The sequence below is a fragment of the Macaca thibetana genome, chromosome 2 (genome assembly GCF_024542745.1).
Source record: "Macaca thibetana thibetana isolate TM-01 chromosome 2, ASM2454274v1, whole genome shotgun sequence".
In the NCBI taxonomy this organism is placed as follows: domain Eukaryota; kingdom Metazoa; phylum Chordata; class Mammalia; order Primates; family Cercopithecidae; genus Macaca; species Macaca thibetana.
The window spans coordinates 58241339-58264336 of NC_065579.1; the positions used below are offsets into that span (position 1 = coordinate 58241339).

General features: G+C 37.8%; 2 protein-coding genes across 2 annotated transcripts in view; one reads left to right on the plus strand and one right to left on the minus strand.

Annotated features, from left to right (window-relative positions):
• GMPS (guanine monophosphate synthase) overlaps nucleotides 1-22998 on the plus strand; it is a 792617-nt gene that overhangs the window by 434106 nt on the left and 335513 nt on the right. The gene's annotated exons all lie outside the window — the stretch shown is intronic.
• Nucleotides 1-22998, minus strand: part of PLCH1 (phospholipase C eta 1) — a 254167-nt gene that overhangs the window by 105531 nt on the left and 125638 nt on the right. The window lies entirely within an intron of this gene.

Below are 22998 nucleotides of genomic sequence, written 5' to 3' on the forward strand. Positions count from 1 at the left end.
GCTGATGCATTAAACTGCTAAGATAACCCATCTAGAGGAATAACCTGGTGAATGAATCCAAATCACTTATAGTCCAAGTTAAAGCTGTCATTTAAATCCACTCTACTTTGAGATGAACTTTGCTGGATATAGGAATCTGTTATTTTTGCCTGTTTCCCTTTGTTTGGTAATGGTGCCCCAACTTTTCCTTTAGAAACATTCCTCTACCATTTTGTGTGCCTTTGATGGCCTGCCAATCACCCCAGTGAAAGAGTAGACACACCTGACTTCAGCTTGGAGCAAATCTGACTCCCTCCCAAGAACATAAATCCTGAGCAGATCATTGCTTGAAAACAGAACTGAGCCATTCAACAACTGAGATACTCCTAGTTGGCCACAATAAGACGTGACAGTTGTCACAAATCTTATTCTTCCTAAGACTGACAAATGATCCCATTTCCCCCTTGATTCTGCAAGTTACCCAGTACACCTCTAAATATTTATTATTATATCACCCAGAAATAGCTTTTGTTTCACAAAGATTACAACTAATATACAGACTTACGTATAAACCATTAGAGCACTCAAAATACCTAGTTCTGAGTACCTACCTTATCAAGCAGTATGCTGTTAGAAACAACAGATAAAAGAAACACAATAAACAAACCTCAGCAACATTAGACTTCAGCTTTTTTAGCTAAATATTTTATCTTTACTAGGAAAGATAATCTCATCCACCAGCTTAACATTGTATGCACAGGGTACCTACTAAAGGTAATTTCAACATAACCAGTCTTCACAGTTTACTCCATGAAGTCTTTCCTTCCCTCAAGGAAATCAAGGAGGAACTGCAGAAAATTAAGTATAGTTTCAGGATTTGACACTACAAAGAAGGTGAAGTATAGGTTGCTTTTACTCATTTTATCTGACATATCAAATACCCAAATAACAAAAATATTACTTAAGAAGGCCGGGCGCTATGGCTCATGACTGTAATCCCAGCACTTTGGGAGGCCAAGGCGGGTAGATCACCTGAGGTCAGGAGCTTGAGACCAGCCTGACCAACACGGTAAAACCCCATCTCTACTAAAAATTAAAAAAATCAGCCGGGTGTGGTGGTGGGCGCCTGTAATCCTAGGTACTTGGGAGGTTAAGGCAGGAGAATCGCTTGAACCCAGGAGGTTGCAGTGAGCTGAGATCATACCATTGCACTCCAGCCTGGGCGACAAGAGCAAAACTGGATCTCAAACAAACAAACAAACAAAAAAAATTACTTAAGAAAATAAGCACACAAACTTAACATGCTTACTTTAAAGCACAGAACAAAAGTTGAGATTTAATTTTACATAAATTAGTATATTCGGTCACTGAGCATCATTCTTTTAGGCAATGAAAGCTACATATTTGAATTCTTAGCAACCACATTAACCATCTCACACGAGGAATTAAAGGGTCAAGACAAAACCACCAAATCAAACCAACCAAGCCAAAATTCCCAGAAAAACCTATTAGAATTTCACTGACCACTGACAATAGATCACATCAATAAACAGATGTTTATAGACCAACTCCCTGTTCCAGGCACAAGACTATTTCATGAGGTGAAGCAAAGAACAAGGAGACTTTCTGTTTGACCTTAAAGAGTGTAAATTTTAAGAGAACAGAACATCTATGAAGGATATTTATTAATGACAATTCAGAGCTGTGGTGAAGAATACAGTGTGGTTCCAGCTTGGGACAGAATCCCAGATCTGCCACTTACTAGCTGTATGACACATACAGCTAGTAACTCATTTCCTTATCTGTAAAATGGGAATAATTATCTACTTCCTGAATTGAGGTAAGGATTGAATGAGTCAATTCATGTAAAGTACTGAAAACAGTAGCTGGCACATCCTAAACACTAAAAATGGTAGCTATTTGTAACAGACTGAATGTGTCTTGTCCCCAAAGTCCTAACCCTCAGTGTGATGGTATTTGGAGATGGGTCTTTTGAGTGGTAATTAGAAACAGATGAGGTCATGCAAGTGGGGCACCATGATCGCTCTTATTCTCTCTTTCTCTCTCTCTCTCTCCACTCCCCCATATGAAGATACAGCAAGAAGGTAGCCACCTATAAGCCAGGAACACAGCCCTCACCAGGAAATGAATCTGTTGGGACTTTGATCTTAGACTTTTCAGCATCCAGCATTGTGAGAAATAAATGTCTGCTGTTTAAGCTACCCAGTCTGTGGTATTTTGTTACAGTAATTGAAGCTGACTAAGACACTAATATAGTTTTATTGTTATTGAAATAGTTAAAAATAAATGCCCAGTCAGAAGTAAATACAGAAACACTAGGGAGGCCAAAGAAAAAGAGAATAGAGTAGGCTGGAATGGGGAGAAATGTAGTAATAAGACACCATCAATGAAGACTTGGGGATAGGAAAGGGTATGAGTAAAGTATGATCAGAGAAAAGAGAAAAGATGAGCCTCTATCTTTGGAAGAGCGATTCAAAAGGGAACTGATAGAATGTATGATTCCATGAGCTAGATAAAACTAGGTTGTGGGGGGAGTGGGGATGCTGGTTAAGATTTTGATCCACTGGCAATGAGAGGCTCACTACATATATCTGTGCAAAGGATTGGCTGGCTAAAAAATATAATTTAGGAAGATGTTTCCTTGGGAAGAGAGAATAAAATAAATTGTTTAAGCCAGAGTGGAAAACCGAGTTAACTATATTATCAGAGATCTAACAGCAAGGACTGACTACGTGTCTGACACAGGGTCCTCTGCTTTGTTCACAATCCCTTTCTTTCTCAGCTCCTTTTCCTTTCCCCGAAATGGAACTGCCATGGCTATAACAGCTCAACATTTTAACAGGAACGGTGTATCTGCACATTGTTTTAGCATAAAATCATATAAATCATATAATACGATTTCTATGAGACCCTAAATCTGAAACAATATGCATCTTAAATTGTTTATGTAGCTGCTTTATGCTTTCTACTTGATTGCTCCCTATCACATAGAAAAGCCATCTGGATAGAGGTAAACTGAAAAATCAAGTCCACTGAAATCTTGAGAGTCATCTAACCTACTTTTCCCTTCCCCAAACAAGACAGTTGACAATCCCTTGTAATTATAAAGCTAACCAGAGATGAAGCACCCTCAATAACTCTTTGCAACTCATTCCAGTGGGTAAAAGTCACCAACAATACAGACAAACTATTCTTCCAGTCTCATCTAGATCATTCACGTGTCAGCACAAGCCAATTTCTTCCTAGTCTGCCTCCAACAGAAATGATTAACAACAGTTACCACCCCTAAAAATCATTGTCCACCCATGCTCTATTGGTAGACTCCATAAAAGAGAATAAGAATGGCTTTGCCCACAGGTAAACAAGGGAAGAGTTCTAGTGACTTAGAATGATTTAACTTCATCACACACATTTCCAGTGCTCAAGTTTCTCTGAGAAAAGTCTGCAAATGCAGGTGACAAATTCCGGCAGCTGCCAATATGTGCACTATCCCTTTGATTGTACATTCTCCTTTATGATACCCTTAATATAGCTAAAAAATAAGTTTATTTGGATACAATATGGCAACATCCAAGAATATTAAGGGAGAAACACCTACCAGCCCATCACATAGTGTTATGCTCTAGACCTTCACATGTATACAAATGTGTTGCACTGGTTGAAATTGTGATATTTAAGCCATTTGGCACTCTGCTTTTTTCATTTGTATTATAACAGCTTTCCATGTTTCTACAGAGTCTTAATAATTATCATTTTAATGGCTGCCTAACAGAGTAGGATAAATATTTAAAGAGCAGAAGACATGAGTTGAAGACTATATTCCTAACTTTATTACATAACTAGAGTTTTAAAACTCTTAATAGAGTCCCATCAATAAAAGAAAAGGCATAATAATGTGGTCTACAAGGTCTTTAAGAATTCAATTTTTTAAAAGAATTAAATCAATCCTTTCTGCCACAAGCAGTTTAATATAAGTAAATTTCCTTAGGGGCTATAAGGTCACTATATCCCTCAAGCAGAAAATGCTGTAAAAAAAAATATACTTCAGATTTGAAGTAACATATTAACATCATTTATGTTATATATGTGTATATCGCTTGGCTATATACATATATGATAATACATATATACGTATATATGATTAGTATATGTCATTTGGATATACATATACACATATATGATTACTATATATTATTTGGAGGAAGGTTTCCAAGATTTCAACCAAGTATATATGACATCTAAGAAGGTTTAATTCTTCAAATTATGTTTGAATCAGAAATAATCACATTCTGTTAGGAACGTCATACATGCCACATGATGCTGATTTTTTTTTTTTTTACAGCTTTACTGAGGTGTCATTGACATGCAATAAAATTCAACTGTTTTAAATGTACAATTCACTGACTTTAGTTTATTTCCAGAGTTGTGTGACAGTCTAATCATACAACGTTTCCATTATCCCTCATGCCCATTTACAGTCAGTCCTCATTTTTACCATAGTCCTGGACAACCACTGACCTACTTTCTATCTCAATAAATGGGCCTTTCCTGGAGAGTTCATATAAATAAAATCATATCATATGTAGTATTTTGTGCTTGGCCTTTCACTTAGCATAATGTTTTTGAGTTTCCTATGATGACTATGTTGTTTCTTATCTTCTTTTCATTCCTCCAGCCCCGCCACATCATGCTAAACTCTTCCACTGGCACTTAGGGTAAAAATTATCCTGAATAGAAGACAGGTTGAGTAAAATAAACAACCGAGTACTATGTAAGTGTAAAAGATAATGAGGAAGATCTCTATGAACTGCTATGGAGTAACTTCCAGGATGTTTCAATAAGAAAACGTATGAATAGGCACATATAGTATGATATATTTTGTGTAAGAAAAGAATGGGAAATTTTTTAAATATACAAATACCTGCTTGTCATTACAAAAATAAACTCAAGAAGGATAAATCAGAAAACAATGGCCCTTGTTACCTGTAAGAATGAGAGAAAATCAAGTAGAAAGGATAAGAAAGGGAATGACACCACTCTTAGTATACCACATACTTAAAATTAAATCAGTAAGAGTGGGAAGGGGAACAAAACAGAAAGTAACACAGTCCTTCATCTCTTCAGGGCAAGGATGCATTCTGAGAAATGTGCCATTAGGGAAGTTCGTCATTGTGTGAACATCATAGAGTGTATTTACACAGACCTAGATTGCACAGCCTATTGCACATCTAGGCTGTATGGTATAAGCTACAGCTCCTAGGCTACAAACCTGTACAACATGCTACTGTGCTGAATACTATAGGCAATTGTAAGAAAACATAGAAAAGGTACAATAAAAATATGGTATTATAATCTCTTGGGAACCACTGTCATATATGTGGTCCATTATTTACTGAAATGTCATTAATTGGCACATGACTATAAATGTATAAACAGAAAGTAATCTACACACACACATATACATATTTGTGCATGTGTATATTTGCATGTTTGTATATATGTGTATGTTTTTATTTACCTGCATATATGTATTTCCTTGTTCTAGCCTTTAAAAGGACCAACAGGCAAAATCACTTCTAGCAGTAATATGCACACTTGGTGCCCCGATCATTCTTTGCTACAAAAGACACCTTGAGACAGATTTTCACATACAGAGTCATGACCATACACCGAGATTAGGGTCATATAAGAATATCATTTGCACTCTTTTGTGAACACATCTATTCTGGGACACTGATCACTAAACTGTGAATTAGCAGGCACAAAAACAACAACAACAACAAAGCCCAGGTCCTTTGCAAGACAATCTTTTCAGTAAAAAAGTACATGAAAAATGTGAACTGATTTCCTGCCAGCTTCCACAGATTAGAGTAAATCTGAGTAACTGAAAGAGATTAGCTTCTGGAAACAATTTCATTTCTATGTGGAAAAAGTGCAAAATGATGCAGGTAATGTTTGTCAAAAAGTAAGGAAAGGGAGATTTCCTAAAACCATCAGGGCAGAAGTGAAGGGTATATTCGTTTAATTCTCAGCACCAACCCAACACTTATTTTGGGACTTGGTACACAGCAGGTGCTGAGAGATCTAGTTTACAGCACAGCAACTTGATAACAGCGTCTGCCCACAGTTTTGTGGGCACAAAGAATGGAGCAAACAGAGTTCTGGTCTGGGCTCTGTCACTGGCTGTGTGAACTTCAGAAGGTAACTGAATACCCTACTTTCCTCAACCTAAAAAGGCATTTTTCTCTATGTTCTGTGAGTTTATAAAACAGCTGATATAGCTTTCATAAATGTTATTTTATCTTTCAATGAGAAAAAATTCCAGTTCCTTTGAAAGCCTTTTACAATAATTTTAAAGAAAAAAGATTAACATCTGGATGTCTTACCAGAGAGATGATTTTTTAAAAATGATCTCCATATAAAACATAATTGCTTGGCTGGGTGCGTTGGCTCACACCTGTAATCCCCAGCACTTTAGAAGGCCAAAGCAAGAGGATCACTTGTGCCCATGAGTTCAAGAACAGCCAGGGCCACGTAGGGAGACCTGGTCTCTACAAAAAATTTTAAAAATTAGCCAGGTCTGGTGGCACAAACCTAGAGTCCCAGCTACTCAGGAGGCTAAGATGAGAGGCTCTCTTGAGCCCAGGAGGTTGAGGCTGTGGTGAGCTGTGATTGCACCATTGCACTCCAGTCTAGGAGATAGAGCAAGACCCTGGTCTCAATCAACCAACCAATAAAATATTAAGTAAAGCCATTCCCTGTGAAGAGTAGTTTATATAAATAAATATATATGATATATAAACTAATTATAGTTTATTTATATAAAACTGCTCTTCACAGCAAATGGCTTCACTTACAAAGCTATTCTTTGCCAGTAGTAAGGCCTTAAAGTCAAATAATATAAGCTTATGAATAAATGTGCTTACAAACAACCATGGAGTGCTTCACTCTTATTAAGTCATGATTCTTCCCACTAAAGAACAAACAATGTGGAGTTTGTTAATTTTTTTTCATTGCCTAAATCATTCCTGTGGAGAAGACAAGATTATTTAAAAGGCTTTTAAAAACTAATTGGTTAACAGTTTGAAAACTGTTTGTGAACCTTGCATGTACACAGTCAATATGTTTATAAACTTGATAAATACAAATGAGAATAATGAGATCAAAGAAAGGGTGAAAGGAATTAATCAGTAATTTGTTAAATGTCAGATCTTTTTTCTATTTGTATTAAACCCTTCCACATAACACTTTCTTTTTTAATGATGTCTATTTTATATGTAACAATTGTGTCTGTTCCATGTTTTCCATACTCACGGGAAACAAAACGAAATATTAAAAATTCATAACAATGTAGTGGCGAGTAGGGTCACCAAAGCCACTCAGAGAAAAGAGACCCTAAACCCTGGCAAATGAAAATTAAGAATGTCCTGCTAGCCAGGCTTCTGGCCTCTCTCTGTGCAAACTGGTTAAGAGACTGATAAAAATCACTGTTTGCCTCCTCTGCAAGGTTTTAATTAATGATAAAAAGGATTAGTGTGACAAGTCTTAGATTGTAGCGAATCTGGTGTACTTTGTGCTATGAATTTGTCTCTCTGCGCCATTCTGTCATGGAGAGCATTCCACTGGATAAAACGCGGGCCTAGGACTCCTGCCATTCAAGCTGCCCCGGCAAACTGGTCAGTTACAGACTTTGCTTTGGGTCCCTGAGACAAAAACTGAAGGAGGTTTCCCTCGATTTATGTCCTAGGGAGCATGACCCTGTGACCACATAGAGGTACTCTCTCTTTGTCTCCACCACTTGGAGGGTGGGAATTTTCAGATTCACGTCCAGTGGCTAGTCTGAAAGGAGTCAGCACACTTAGTCCAAATGTGTCAAGCCCTTGGATGAGTTTTGTCTTAAAAGTTCTCATGCTACCTTAAGCCCATTTCTGAGAGTAAATTCTTGGGGATCATGGAAATGCTTCCGCTACCTCCTCTCTAGAAATACCTCTTGCTTGTATGATTTAAAAAAAAAATCTGAAAAATTACCATTTGGCTTTAAAGAACTTTTGGATTGAGTCACTATTAGAACTAAGTACACCATTAAAACAAAAACGACTTTAGCAATCTCTTATTCTCAACAATTTTTTTAAAGGTTTAAATTAAAAGAAGGATGCATTATAATGTCATCGTTAGCATTAAAAATCATCTTACGCAGTTAAAATCCTTTTCAAGCCCGAAAATGCCTGCTCTAGCTCCTTCTGGGAAAAATAATGGCAACTGCCCCATACTAAAGCTCAGTAGCGGAGGCTCTGCCCTTTCACAGTGGCAGCCTGAGTTCAACTGCTGGCTTAGAGAATGAGTCCTTTCTGGTCTGTTATTTGTGTGACCTTTGCCATTTATTGATTTTTTCCCCCTCCATGAACAACTTCTAACTTCCTGTGTTGAATTTTCTCTTCTCTGAGCTACGTTTGGGGTGATTCTAGACCTTGTACAAACCACTTGCCCTCCCTTTGGAGACACCTCATGCATCTGCGGCTAACTCATAACCTAAGGCAAGGCTTACTGGTTTCACTTGGGAAAATATCTTTGTCAGAGGAAGTGGGGGGAAAAGAGGGCTTAAAAGCCAGGGGTGTCAGCTGTTTGTCCCAGCTCTAGCTGGTCAAGAGGGATTTTAAATAATCTTTTTTTGAGAAAAAAGGGCTCTAGAAGTAAAAGTCAGCTTAATTAAAAACAGATATCAAAGCCATACATATATTCAAAAGGGCTTTATGCCTTTTTCTCTTCTCGAATCTTGTTTTTTGAGGAAAAAATGTTTTCTTCTCAGTCCACTCAATTGTTTCTCCATTTACTTCTGTCTTCTTGCTACCCATGATGCCCACAAGCCAAGAACTAAGGTAATTTCTGACAGCCTGGGACTCCTTAGGAAAAACAGAGGAGGAGATCCCGTTTTAGGAAAAAATTCTGTTTTCCTCATGGAACCCCAAGAACTGTAAATGGACAGATCTGCTCAAAATCTAAGACTTTGCTCTGTTTTGCATTGTATCACCGATCTTTTTTACTTTGGGGAGCACCAAAAATAACTCTGCATTATGAGCAAACTTTTAGCCTTGGTGTGTAATAGCTAGGTAAAGAAATATACTTTTAGAGATATATTTTAGCCTTGGTATATGATTAGCTATGTAGGAAATACATGTTTACTATTGCTCTGTAGTAATAACCATTCACTATAAGAAAATACTCCTTTCTTTGGACATTTAGATAAGAAAAGCATGCTCTTGGGCATGAAGAAGGTATTGAATGGGGGAACAGGTTGACAACAGAGTGGGCTGATTGCCATTGGGTTACCCACCAGCCTTGGAAAAATGTCTTTGCAATGAGATACACTGTGGAAGCGCTATAATGCCTCATCCGGTTGAGTTTCCATCTTTTTGAGAACCCAGGATTCAGTATGTAAATGGGATCTTCAATCTCTGGTGGTTTGTTTTACCTTCCAGTTGTGCCTGTTTATTATGCCCTAGAAACTGACTTCTTCCTCACCCTGTTCCTTAAAAGGCTTCACCCTAAAGCCAATAATACAATTTAAAAACTCACATCTTTAAATTTTAAAGAAATCTCCATGTGTAAGAGTGTCTGCTTTTCCTGGCTAAAATGGTGTGAACTTTAAGTCACATCATTTTTTCTTGGTTTGAATAAAATGTAAATCCTCTATCTTGTTTGATCTAAGAGTTGCCCTCTTAAAAATGCAAATTTAGAGTTGCCCAGCTGACCACTGTTTAGGGCAGGAAGCAAGTAATCAAGAGACTGATGGTCTAAAATGGGAAAGAGAAACTTAAAAACTGGCAAATAAAAAATATATTACTCTAATAACAGATCTACTTCTGTTTGTCTGTGTATTTATATGTGTTGCCTGTATGATATTTATATAAAACAGCCCTAATAAATTCGCTTAAAGAAAAATAAGTACTTAAATAATATGTTTTGTTAAAAAAAACCCATGAATGCATTTTAGGTTTTTTATTATAGTAATCTTTAGTAAATAAATATAATGTGTATTTGTTTTTTTTTTCTTTTGAGACAGCATGTCACCCAGGCTGGAGTGCACTGGTGTGATCACAGCTCACTGAAGCCTCAACCTCCCTGGGCTCGGGTGATCCTTCCACCTTCGCTTTCTGAGTAGCTGGGAGTACAGGTGCACACCACCACACCTGGCTAATTTTTGTACTTTTTCATAAAGACAGGGTTTCACCATGTTGGCCAGGCTGGTCTCAAACTCCTGGGCTCAAGCGATCTACCTGCCTCAGCCTCCCAGAGTGCTAGGATTACACGCATAAGTCTCTGTTTTATTTAAAGATTATTAATAAAAATATCTTCAAAATTTAGGCATTTGGGAAGAAAAATGGCAGATAGAAGTCAGGACTAAGATGCAGCTACCATTTGGATGGACAGGACAGAGTACAGAGACTCACACTGTGAACTTCTGCTCCAAGAACCACTGCAGGAATGTGCCAGGAAGAGCAAGGGTTCACAGATCCTGTGGAAGAAACAGCTCACTCTGCAAATTCCACGAGACAGCAAAAAAACTGAGTTCCCAAAGTATAAGAGGAGAAAACCTTCCTTTGAACACATATGTACCCTGGGGAACCTGAAAATTCAGATTATAGGAGAAGGAATTAACCTTATCTAGAGCTGAAATGGATTTTAGCGAGCCAAGCAAAATATTGAAGTAGAAGCAGCAGCAGGAACAGCCCTGTAGGCACTCCTAGTCCCCAGCTGCAGACTAGGGAAGCCATTCTTGACTTTATCTACCAGGGGTCCTTGGGGAAGGGATCCCACAGAACTAGGGAGGGGGTTACAGGGTGAAAGTAACTTCTAGCTGAACTTTGTAATAATTTCGACTGAGCATGAATTTTCTTGAGCAGAATCTGGAGGGAAAAACAGAAATTGCTGCAGGAGCCATGGCTGACAGTGTGAGCAGGCAGGAAGAGGCGAGGCCTGAAAGCTGTGCTTGCTTTCTCAACGAGGAGGCTTGTAGCCTGCAGCAAGGTCTGAGCCTAGTACATAGACTGCCAGCGTATAAACTGCATGAAGCTGCATGGGAGCTGAGGGAGCCCTGTCACTGCTAGTTTCCCCCCACTTCTCTGGAAACCAGCTCCCTAGCTTCATGGAAGCTGTGTGAGGCCTGTCACTGCCAGCTTTCCCTCACTTCTCTGGAAACCTGTATGATGCAGCAGAGGCAGCCGTAATCACTCTTGGAACATAATTCCATTGACCACGCCACACAGCAGCCTCAGCAAGTCCCACCCAAGGAGAATCTGAGCTCAGACCCGCCGAATCCTGCCCCCACTGGATGGTATTTCTCTATCTGCCCAGGTCGCTAAACACAAAAGACATAAAGTCTTGGAAACTTTATGGCCCTGCCCATCACTGGAGAAACCAGAACATTTATCCTGGTCAACTTAGGGCAAGCTTATATCCTCTTTCTACTACTGCAGCTGGTGCTCTCTTGAAAGTGCCATCTCCTGACTGGAGGTCAACCAACTGAAGCAATTACAGCAACTCAAGACAGAATAACCCTGCTCCCAGGAAAGAGAAAACAACAGCAAATTTCATTGCATGCAACATACTGGCTAACCAGAGGTCCTGAGTATGTCTACATGACGATTTCACTGCCACCATAACCAGCATTCAAGAAAACCAGCGCACTAAACTACAAGCAACGAATCTCACAGAGTCTACTTCATTCCCCTGCTACCTCCACCAAAGCAGGGCTGGTATCCACAGCTAGGAGACATGAAGATGCAGGACATTATAGGACTCTTTGCAGACTTTCCCTAGCACCATCCCAGAGCCTGCTGCCCCACTGGGTGGCTAGACCCAGAAGAGCAATAAGAATCACTGCAGTCCAACTCTCAGGAAGCCCCACCCCTAGGGGAAGCAGGAGAACACCACATCAAACAATCGCCCCATGGGAATAAAGAATCTGTACAGCAGCCCTTGAATCCTAGATCTTTCCAATGAAATAGTCTACCCAAAGGGGAAAGAGCCAAAACAACAATTCTGGTACTATGGCAAAAAAAGGTTCTATAGTACCCTCAAAAGATCACACTAGTTCCCAGCAATGGATCCAAACCAAGAACAAATCTTAATTGCCAGAAAAAAAGAATTCAGAAGGTCTATTATTGAGCTACTCAAGAAGATACCAGAGAGAGGTGAAAAACAAAGAAATTAAGAAAACCATAATGGATATGAATGAAAATTTGCCAGACAAATATATATAATAAAATAAAAACAATCACAACTTCTGGAAATGAAAGACACTTAGAGAAATACAAAATATACCAGAAAGTTTCAACAGTAGACTAGAACAAGTAGAAGAAAAAACTTCAGAGCTCAAAGACAAGGGTTTTAAATTAACACAAACTGATAAAGATAAGGAAAAAAGAATTTTAAAAAAGAACAAAGCTTCCAAGAAATTTGAAATTATGTTAAATGACTAACCGTAAGAATAATTGGTGTTCTTGAGCAAGAAGATAAATCTAAAAGTCGGAAAAACATATTTGAGGCAACAATCATGGAAAACTTCCCTGGCCTCACTAGAAAGCTAGACATTCAAATATAAGAAGCTCAAAGAACACCCAGGAAATTAATTGCAAAAAGACCACCACCACTGGGCGCGGTGGCTCACACCTGTAATCCCAGCACTTTAGGATGCCAAGGCGGGTGGATCACCTGAGGTCAGGAGATCGAGACCATCCTGTCTAACATGGTGAAACTCCATCTCTAATAAAAATACAAAAAATTGGCCGGGCATGGTGGCACATGCCTGTAATCCCAGCTACTCGGGAGGCCAAGGCAGGTGAATCGCTTGAACCCAGGAGGCAGAGGTTACGGTTAGCCGAGATTGTGCCATTGCACTCCAGCCTAGGCAACAAGAGCAAAACTCCATCTGAGAAAAAAAAAAACAAAACAAACAAACAAAAAAAAACATTATGTAGGCACATAGTCAACAGATTATCTAAAGATTAAGAAAAGAATCTTAAGAGCTGTGAGGAAAAACCATCAAGTAACCTACAAAGGAAAACCTATCAGATTAACAGAAGATTTCTCAGCAGAAATCCTATAAGCTAGTAGAAATTGGGACCCTATCTTTGACCTCCTCAAACGAAATAATTATCAGCCAAGAATATTGTAATCCAGCAAAACTAAGATCCATAAATGTAAGGGACGTAAAGTCTTTTTCAAACAAATGCTGAAAGAATTCACCACTACCAAGCCAGCACTACAAGAACTGCTAAAAGGAGCTCTAAAACTTGAAAGAAAACCTCAAAAAACACCAAAACAGAAGCTCCTTAAAGCATAAATTTCACAGGGCCTACAAAAAAACAACACAATTTAAAAAAAAAAAACAAGGAATTCGGACAACTAGCATGATGAATATAATAGTACATCACTTTCAATACTAATGTTGAATATAAATGGCCTAAATGCTCCACTTAAAAGATACAGGATGGCAGAATGAATAAAAATCCACCAACCAAGTATCTGCTGGTTTTAAGAGACTTACTTAACACATAAGGACACATATAAATTTAAGGTAGACGGGTAGAAAAAGGTATTCTATGCAAATGAACACCAAAAGCATGCAGAAGTAGCTATTCTTAGACAAAACAAACTTTAAAGCAAAAACAGTTTAAAAAGACAAAGCGCCTATAATCCCAGCACTTTGGGAGGCCGAGGAGGGCGGATCACGAGATCGAGACCTTCCTGGCTAACACGGTGAAACCCCGTCTCTACTAAAAATACAAAAAATTAGCCAGGCGTGGTGGTGCAGGCCTGTAGTCCCAGCTACTCGGAGGCTGAGGCAGGAGAATGGCGTGAACCCGGGAAGCGGAGCTTGCAGTGAGCCAAGATGGCGCCACTACACACCAGCCTTTGCGACAAAGCGAGACTCCGTCTCAAAAAAAAAAAAAAAAAAAAAAAGACAAAGAGGGGCAGGCACAGCTCACACCTGTAATCCCAGCACTTTGGGAGGCAGATTACCTGAGGTCAGGAGTTCAAGACTAGCCTGGCTAACATGGCAAACCCCCTCTCTATTAAAAATACAAAACTTAGCCGGGCGTGGTGGCAGAGGCCTGTAATCCCAGCTACTCGGGAGGCTGAGGCAGGAAGAATTGCTTGAACCTGGGAGGCAGAGGTTGCAGTGAGCCGAGATCAGGCCACTGCACTCCAGCCTGGGTGACAGAGCAAAACTCCGTCTCAAAAAAATAAATAAATACAAATTTAAAAAAAAAGAGGAATGTTAAATAATAAAAGGATTAGTCCAACAGAAAAATACCACAATCCTAAAAACATATGCTCCTAAAACTGTAGCTCTCAAATCTATTAAACAATTACTACTAGACTTAAGAAACTGATGAACAGCAACACAGTAATACTGTGGGACTTCAATCCTCCACTGACAGCACTAGACAGGTCATCAAGACAGAAAGTCAACAAAGAAACAATGTACTTAAACTACACCCTAGAAGAAACGGAACAGATATCTACAGAACATTTTACCCAACAACTGCAGAATATGCATTCTTTTCTTCGGCACATGTAACATTCTCCAAGATAGATTATATGATAGGCCATGAAAAAAAGTCTAAATAAATTTAACAAAATAAAAATTATACCACGTACCTTTAAACCACAGTGGAATAAAATTGGAAATTAATTCCAAAAGAAACCCTCAAAACTACACAAATACATAAAAATTAAATAATCTGCTCCAGAATGAACTTTGAGTCAACAATAAAATCCAGGTGGAAATTTAAAAATTATTTGAACTGAACAATAGGAGTGACACAACCTATCAAAACTGCTGGGATACAGCAAAAGCAGTGTTGAGGAAACTTCAGCCAGGTGTGGTGGCTCACACCTGTAATCCCAGCACTTTGGGATGCCAAGGCGGGCAGATTGCCTGAGGTCAAGAGTTCATGAACAGCCTGGCCAATGTGGTGAAATGTCGTCTCTACTAAAAATTAAAAAAAAAAAAAAAAGATTAGCCAGGCGTGGTGGCAGGTGCCTGTAATCCCAGCTACTAGGGAGGCTGAGTCAGGAGAATTGCTTAAACCTGGGGGGAGGAGGTTGCAGTGAGCCAAGATCATGCCATTGCATTCCAGCCTGGGCAACAAGAGTGAAACTCTGTCTCAAAAAAAAAAAAAAAAAAAAAAGAGTAAACTTCATAGCATTAAATGCCTACAACAAAAAGTCTGAAAGAGGACAAAAAGACAATCTAAGGTCAAACCTCAAGGAACCTGAGAAACAAGAACCCAAACCCAGCAGAAGAAAAGAAATAACCAAGATCAAAGCAGAACTAAATTAAACTAAAACAAACAACAACAAGAAGATAAATGAACAAAAAGCTGGTTCTTTGAAATGATAAACAAAATTGATAGACCATTAGCAAGATTAACGAAGAAAAAAAAGAGAGGGCCGGGCTCGGTAGCTCATGCCTGTAATCCCAGCACTTTGGGAGGCCAAGGCAGGTGGAATTACCTGAGGTTGGGAGTTCAAGACCAGCCTGAAAAACATAGAGAAACCCCATCCCTACTAAAAATACAAAATTAGCCGGGCGTGGTGGTGCATGCCTGTAATCCCAGCTACTTGGAAGACTGAGACAGGAGAATTGCTTGAACTTGGGAGGCAGAGGCTGTGGTGAGCTGAGATTGTGCCATTGCACTCCAGCCTGGGCAACAAGAGGAAAATTCTGTCTCAAAAAAAAAAAAAAAAAAAAAAAAAAAATCCAAATAAGCTCAATTAGAAACAAAACCAGAGATATTACAATCAATAATACAGAAATACAAAAGATCATACAAGGTTCCTATGAACACCTTAACACACACAAACTAGAAAACCTAGAGGAGATGGATAAGTTTCTAGAAATATACAACTCTCCTAGATTAAACCAGAAAGAAACAGAAACTCTGAACAGACCAATAACAAGTAATGAGACTGAAACAGTAATTTAAAAATTGCCAACAAAAAAAAAATGTCCAGAACAAGATGGATTCACAGCTGAATTCTATCAGATATTCAAAGAATTGGTACTATTGACACTATTCTAAAAGATAAAGAGGGAATCCTCCCTAAATCATGCTATGAAGCCAGTATCACCCAGTGCCAAAACAAGGAAAGGACATAATGACAACAACAAAAAAACAACAGACCAATATCTCTGAATAATATAGATGCAAAAATCCTCAACAAAATACTAGCTAATCCAATCCAACAGCATATCAAAAAGATAATCCACCATGAACAAGTGGGTTTCATACCAGGAATGCAAGGACATTTTAATACATACAAGTCAATAAATGTGTTATACCACATGAACAGAACTAAAAACAAAAATCATATGATCATCTAAACAGACACAGAAAAAGCATTTGACAAAATCCGGCATCCTTTATGATTTTTATGATTAAAACCCTCAGCAAAATTGCCATAGAAGGGACATAACTCAAGGGAATAAAACCTATCTATGACAAATGCACAGATAACATTATACTGAATTAGGAAAACTTGAAAGCATTCTTCCTGAAAACTGGAACAAGATAAGGACGACCACTCCCACCACTTCTGTTCAACATAGTACTACTGAAGTCCTAGCCAGAGCAATCAGACAAGAGAAAAAAATAAAGGGCATCCAAATCCATAAAGAGGAAGTTGAACTGTCATTGTTCACCAATGATATTGTATCCCTAGAAAACCCTAAAGACCCACCCAAAATGCTCCTAGATCTGATAAGTTAATTCAGTAAAGTTTCAGAATACAAAATCAATGTACACAAATCAGTAGCGCTGCTATATACCAACAACAATCAAACTGAGAATCAAATCAATAACTCAACCCCTTTTACAATAGCTGAAAATAAATAGAATACTTAAAAATATACCTAACCAAGGAGGTGAAAGATCTCCACAAGGAAAACTACAAAAGACTGCTGAAAGAAATCATAGATGACACAAACAAATGGAAACACATTCCATGCTCACGGACAGGTAGAATCAATATTGTGAAAATGACCACACTGCCAAAAGCAATCTACAAGTTCAATGCAATGCCCATCAAAATACCATCATCTTTTTCACAGAACTAGAAAAAAACAAGCCTAAAACTCATATGGAACCAAAAAAGAGCCTGCATAACCCAACTTCAAACTATACTACAAGGCTTTAGTTACAAAAACAGCATAGTACTGGCATAAAAATGGGCACATAGACCAATGGAACAAAATAGAGAATCCAGAAAGAAAGCCAAATATTTACAACCAACTGATCTTCAACTAAACAAACAAAAACATAAAGTGGAGAAAGGCCACCCTATTCAACAAATGGTTCTGGGATAATTGGCAAGCCACATGTAGAAGAATGAAACTGGATCCTCATTTCTCATCTTATACAAAAATCAACTCAAGATGGATCTAAGACTTAAATCTAAGACCTGAAACCATAAGTATCCTAGAAGATAACATCAGAAAAACCCTTCCAGTCATTGGCTGAGGCAAAGACTTCATGACCAGGAACCCAAAAGCAAATGCAATGAAAACAAAGATAAATAGATGAGACCTAACTAAACTAAAAAGCTTCGGTACAGCAAAAGAAATAATCAGCAGAGTAAGTGGAAAACCCACAAAGTGGGAGAAAATCTTCACAAACTATGAATCCAGCAAAGGACTAATATCCAGAATCTACAAGAACTCAAACAAATTAGCAAGAAAAAAACAAACAATCCTATCAAAAAGTGGGCTAACGACATGAAAAGGCAATCCTCAAAAGAAGATATACAAATGGCCAACAAACATATGAAAAAGTGCTCAACATGACTAATCGTCAGGGAAATGCAAATCAAAACCACAATGCAATACCACCTTACTCCTGCAAGAATTGCCATAATCAAAAAAATCAAAAAATACTAAGTGTTGGCATGGATGCTGTGAACAGGGAACACTTCTACCCTGCTGGTTGGAATGTAAACTAGTACAACTACTACATAAAACAGTGTGGAGATTCCTTAAAGAACAAAAAATAGATTGATCAGTTGATCCAGCAATCCCACTATTGGGTGTCTAGTGGGAAAAAGAAGTCATTATATGAAAAAGACACATGCATACACATGTTTATAGCAGGACAATTCACAATTGCAAAAATATGGAACCAGCCTAAATGCCCATCAACCAACAAGTGGGTAAAGAAAATGTAATACTGCTCAGTCATAAGAAGAAATGAAATAATGGCATTCCAGCAACCTGAATGGAGTTGGAGACCATTATTCTAAGTGAAATAACTCAGAAATGAAAAACCAAACATCATATGTTCTCACTTCTAAGTGGGAGCTAAACTATGAGGACACAAAGGCATAAGAATGATATAATGGACCTTGGGGACTCAGGGGGAGGTAGGGATGGGGGTAAGGGATAAAAGACTGCACATTGGGTACACTGCATACCGCTTGGGTGACAGATGCTCCAAAATCTCAGCAATCAACACTAAAGAACTTATACATGGAACCAAAAACCATCTGTTTCACAAATATTAAAATTTTAAAAATTAGGCATTTGGTCTAAATTAGACAGGTAAGATACTAGTGTCCTTACTAGATGCTTTAAAGCCATAAACTGCTTCTATGGCTTTTGATAATCATTCAACTTGCTTGCTTTAGAGCCATTGGATTCTAGGTAAGGCCTAGAGACATTTGGAGTTAGCCATGTCCCCAGCTATGCTAGAAAGAGTCAGACATTATCTGGGCTTCTGTCCTGTATCCTACACTCTGCACCTGATACATAATTAAAATTGCTTACACTAAAAACAAAAATCATGCATTTTTAGTAGAAAGGTGTGGAAATTATAGTTTCTTCTAAGAGAAAGTAATTCTGTCTAATTTAGAGGGTTTAAGAATTGTTTTAAGATTAAAAAAAAGAATAAAACTGAAAGTTTAAGCAAGGTGTAGAAGGTTTGTAAAAGATTAATCTTACAAACAAAATTTTGTGTGTGAGCAAGGTGACTAAAATTAAAATGGCATCATTTAGTTTTTCCATAAATTAAACATTAGCACTGATGCAGGTCAGAACCTGAGCGCATGTGTCAGAATAACAGGGTTCTCTTGGAGCAATGATCTGCTCTTTAACAGAAAATTGTAAAAGGTTATAAAAGGTTTATTAAAGTCTTATTTTATGATTAAACTGGTTAAAATTAGATTTACTTATAAAATTCTATTTAAAATTAGCTTTAGCATTACTATATTACTGCAAAGAAAAAATGTGGTTTATCTTTGATCAAGATTTCTGCTTGCCTACAGGAAAAGGCGAAAGAGAAGAGACAGATTCAGCTGGCCTCATACTGTCTTTATTGGGTCTCGTTATTTGGAAAGCTGTCTCCTGTCTATAAAAGAATAAAGGATTTTTGCTTTTTTGAAATCTTTGAGTTAATCACTTTGGCTAAATAAATAAACTGTGGTCTTAGTTTTGTGATATCAAGTGTTTTAAACCTTTGATATATGACAAACTTTCCAAAATCAAATTCTAAATTAGCTTTTTCTTTTAACCTGATTAACCCTGTTAGATATTAGTTCCCCTAGAATTCAAAAGAAACATATTCAGTTTAATATAATTAATTTAATTTAAATCACATGGAAAACATTGTCAAGTATAAAATAGTGCTTAATTTTATTTGGGTTATATTCATATAAGTGTGTTATTAATATAGTTTCCAAGATTGTAATTCTGTCAATATATTATCAGTAATAATTATTCATTATGTGCCACAGGCATAACCAAATTTACTTGTCAATTGTGTCTTTAACTGTGGCTGTCCTAAGACTTTTGTCATCCACAGACAATTGTTGTCCTGTCTGATCCTTTTCAGAGGGTGGTTTACAATCAGCTATAGGACTCTGACAGGTACTCTTGAATGCAGACCTCTGATAACTTTGGTGACTGGGCCATTAGAAGAGAAAAAACCTTCCAAGATTCTCTTTGAAAGCTAATGTGTTCAAAAATATCAAGCAGAAAAGGAGTTAATTGCATGGACTGAACCAATATGACATTAAAATAATCCTTCTATGACTTTTTGCTTGAAACATTGCTGATCCTTTTGTTTTTCAGTCAAGAAAACTTGTTTTTCCTTTTGAGCTATTTACAGCTTTTAACAATGAAGTATACTCCTGTGAGCAAAATTTGGAGAATGTTTCTTTCTCTCTACCTGATTTCTCCAGAATTTGGAAACTATTTGTGAGTATTCTTAAATTATGGCAATAGAGTTATTTGCATAAATACAATAAGAATCTGTTTTATAGGAGCACATTTGGAGACACTGGTTACTTTACCAAGGCTTTGACTGAAATGGCATTCTTTTAAATAGAAACAGACTGCTTTAAGGAATCAGAGGTGATTTATAGAGCCAATAAAAGTCCCTTGAAAAACCTGGGCCTCACATCCCTTCTCTGCCCAGTCCCTGTACAGGATTCCTAACTTGTGGTAAGTAAAGAATGCCACTTTCTAACAAGCCCAGGAGCCCCAAGGTAACTTGGGACCTCCATAGGAGCGGAATTCATCCAATTCACACAGGTATTTGCAGGCACAAATAAATCCATGGATGAGTTTGAGGCTTTACAAGGTCTAATCTGAGATTCCTTATGGAAAAAGTTCTAACAATGCCAATTTGAAAGACAGCTTATATGACAAATAATTTTTCTTGCTGCATTTTATATAAATATTCAGGCCAAATATAAGACCAAAACTTATTTTTGCAAACAAATTGGTTCTACCATGATTTGTCTTGGATAAAAATGAGAGAATGGAGAAAGATTATAATACACCTATTGTTAGATTCTAGTCTTGTCTCGTTTTTGAGGTTTTTTTTAATATGCATTGTTTTCTAAAATTTGGACTGAATCTTAAATCTTTTCCGGATTACAAGTCTTCAAACTAACATTTTCAAAATTTCATCCATTTTTCTGACTAAAACTCAGTAGAAGTGCTACTACCTTTTTCCTGAGGCCCTATAGGCTGAAACTTATTCCTTACGATACAGGCAAGAAGAAAACGTCAAACAGTCACTGTCCTCCTCCTCTGTAACTAAAGACGTTTTGAGTTTAACGTCTGGATAGACTGTTACAGAATGGAGTTCTCCATTCTTTAACAATGAAATTTCTACCATTAACATTTGCTTTTCTTGTTTCCATAGAAATGTCTCTTACTAAAAGTCTGTTTGCCTTATATTTCAGACAACAGGAGGTTCGTTTTCCAGTCTATTTACTTAAATTCCAAATGGTATCTGATCTTCTTTTTATTTTTAGACAGGGCTCTGGCTCTGTTGCCCAGGCTAGAGAGCAGTAGCACCATCAGGGCTCACTGTAGCTTTGACCTCTTGGGCTCAAGAGATCCTTCCACCTCAGCTTCCTGAGGAGCTTCCAGAGGGGAAGAAATGCTGCACAATTGCTTTATAGCCTTTTTGCCACAGGCCAGACCACCAAGTGGCCCATAACCCAAGATAAGCATTGCAACCAGGTAATGCTGACCTGCACACCCTATCACTCTTTTGATTTGCCCAACCCAGCCTGCATACTGCCCCTAATATCAATTCCCATACTTTGCCCCCCCCAAAAAAAACGTCTATTGGCTCTTTTTGGAGAGTCAGTCAGCGATTTTTTTCTCTCTCTTTCTCGTGCTGCCTCCCTTATGTTTGGGCAAAAGCTCCAATGAAGGCTTGTCTGGGAAAACTCTTTTAGGCTCATGTCAATTTCTATTACGCTGATAGCCCCCAGAACTTATAGGTGGTAACACATCTACAGGATACTTACACAGTACATTACACATTCTAAACACAGAGTAAGTATTTGTTAAGGTTGTTATTGTCTAATTCATTTCTTAAAGTCACTGTACACTTTATACTCCATACTGTCAGTACAGGAGTAGTGTACAGGGCAGTGTACAGTACAGGAGTCCATCTACCTCCTTCGTTTAACTGCGTTGTAGAAGGGAGTGTCTATTCCATACCCCAACAAATTCATATACCCCCAGTAGCTCCCAGTTCTTATACTTGAGCCCCTATTTCCTTCACCAACATAAAGTTGATTCTTTTTCAAAACCAAAACAGAAAAAGTAAAAAAAAAAAAAAAAAAAAAAAAGCAAGCTAACGGATTTCATACAAATCGTCCTATTTTTATCCAGAGAGTTCCAAATCTCCTGTTCCTTTAAGGTTTTCTAAGGGGAAAGAGTCAAAATAGAAAATGGAAGAAGAGATCACATTTTCCCTAAAAAACAAAGCCATATTACCTGCCCCCCACCCAAAGCCTTTGTTGCCCTCAGGCCTACAGAATCCAAGGGACTAAAGACTTCAGAGACCACCTGCTATGCTGAAGCAGGCCTGACAACTTCCAACCACAGACAGTTGGAAATCAAGTTGTGTGGCATTTAAAGCAGGCACCTTATTTCTATGGCAGATGTTTTGTCAAAAAAAAAAAAAAAGCCATCCTATAAACAAAAATAGAACTCTGTGTGGTAAGGAAAATGCCTGGGAGAATCCCCTCAGGTTTACTTTTCAAAAATCATTTGTCCTCATCCAAATCTTTGTCCTAATATCATAAGCTTCCTTCAAAAAAATTAAATAACATATAAACATTGCTGAGTAACTAAGTGTTCATCACAGCCTATTTATGGCATTTTGATTGGAGTTGTTATCCCAAATCAGTATACTACAGATTTCAAAATCATTTTTAAAAAATAGTAGAAAAAATCTAAATATGGAAGATGAAAAACACTGAAAACTTCTTATAATCAAAGTATGCATAGATAATAAGAGCAGATGTGTTACAACATTTTCTAAATAGTCAATCCCAGAAAAGGAAAAAAGGCCAGCATTAAACTATAACCCTCTGCATAAAAGATTTATTGAGTCTGAATTCAGAAATAATTACACATACTAACGTATGCATGTACAGCTGCCACACACTTCCTGAGCAGCACCAGGTAGA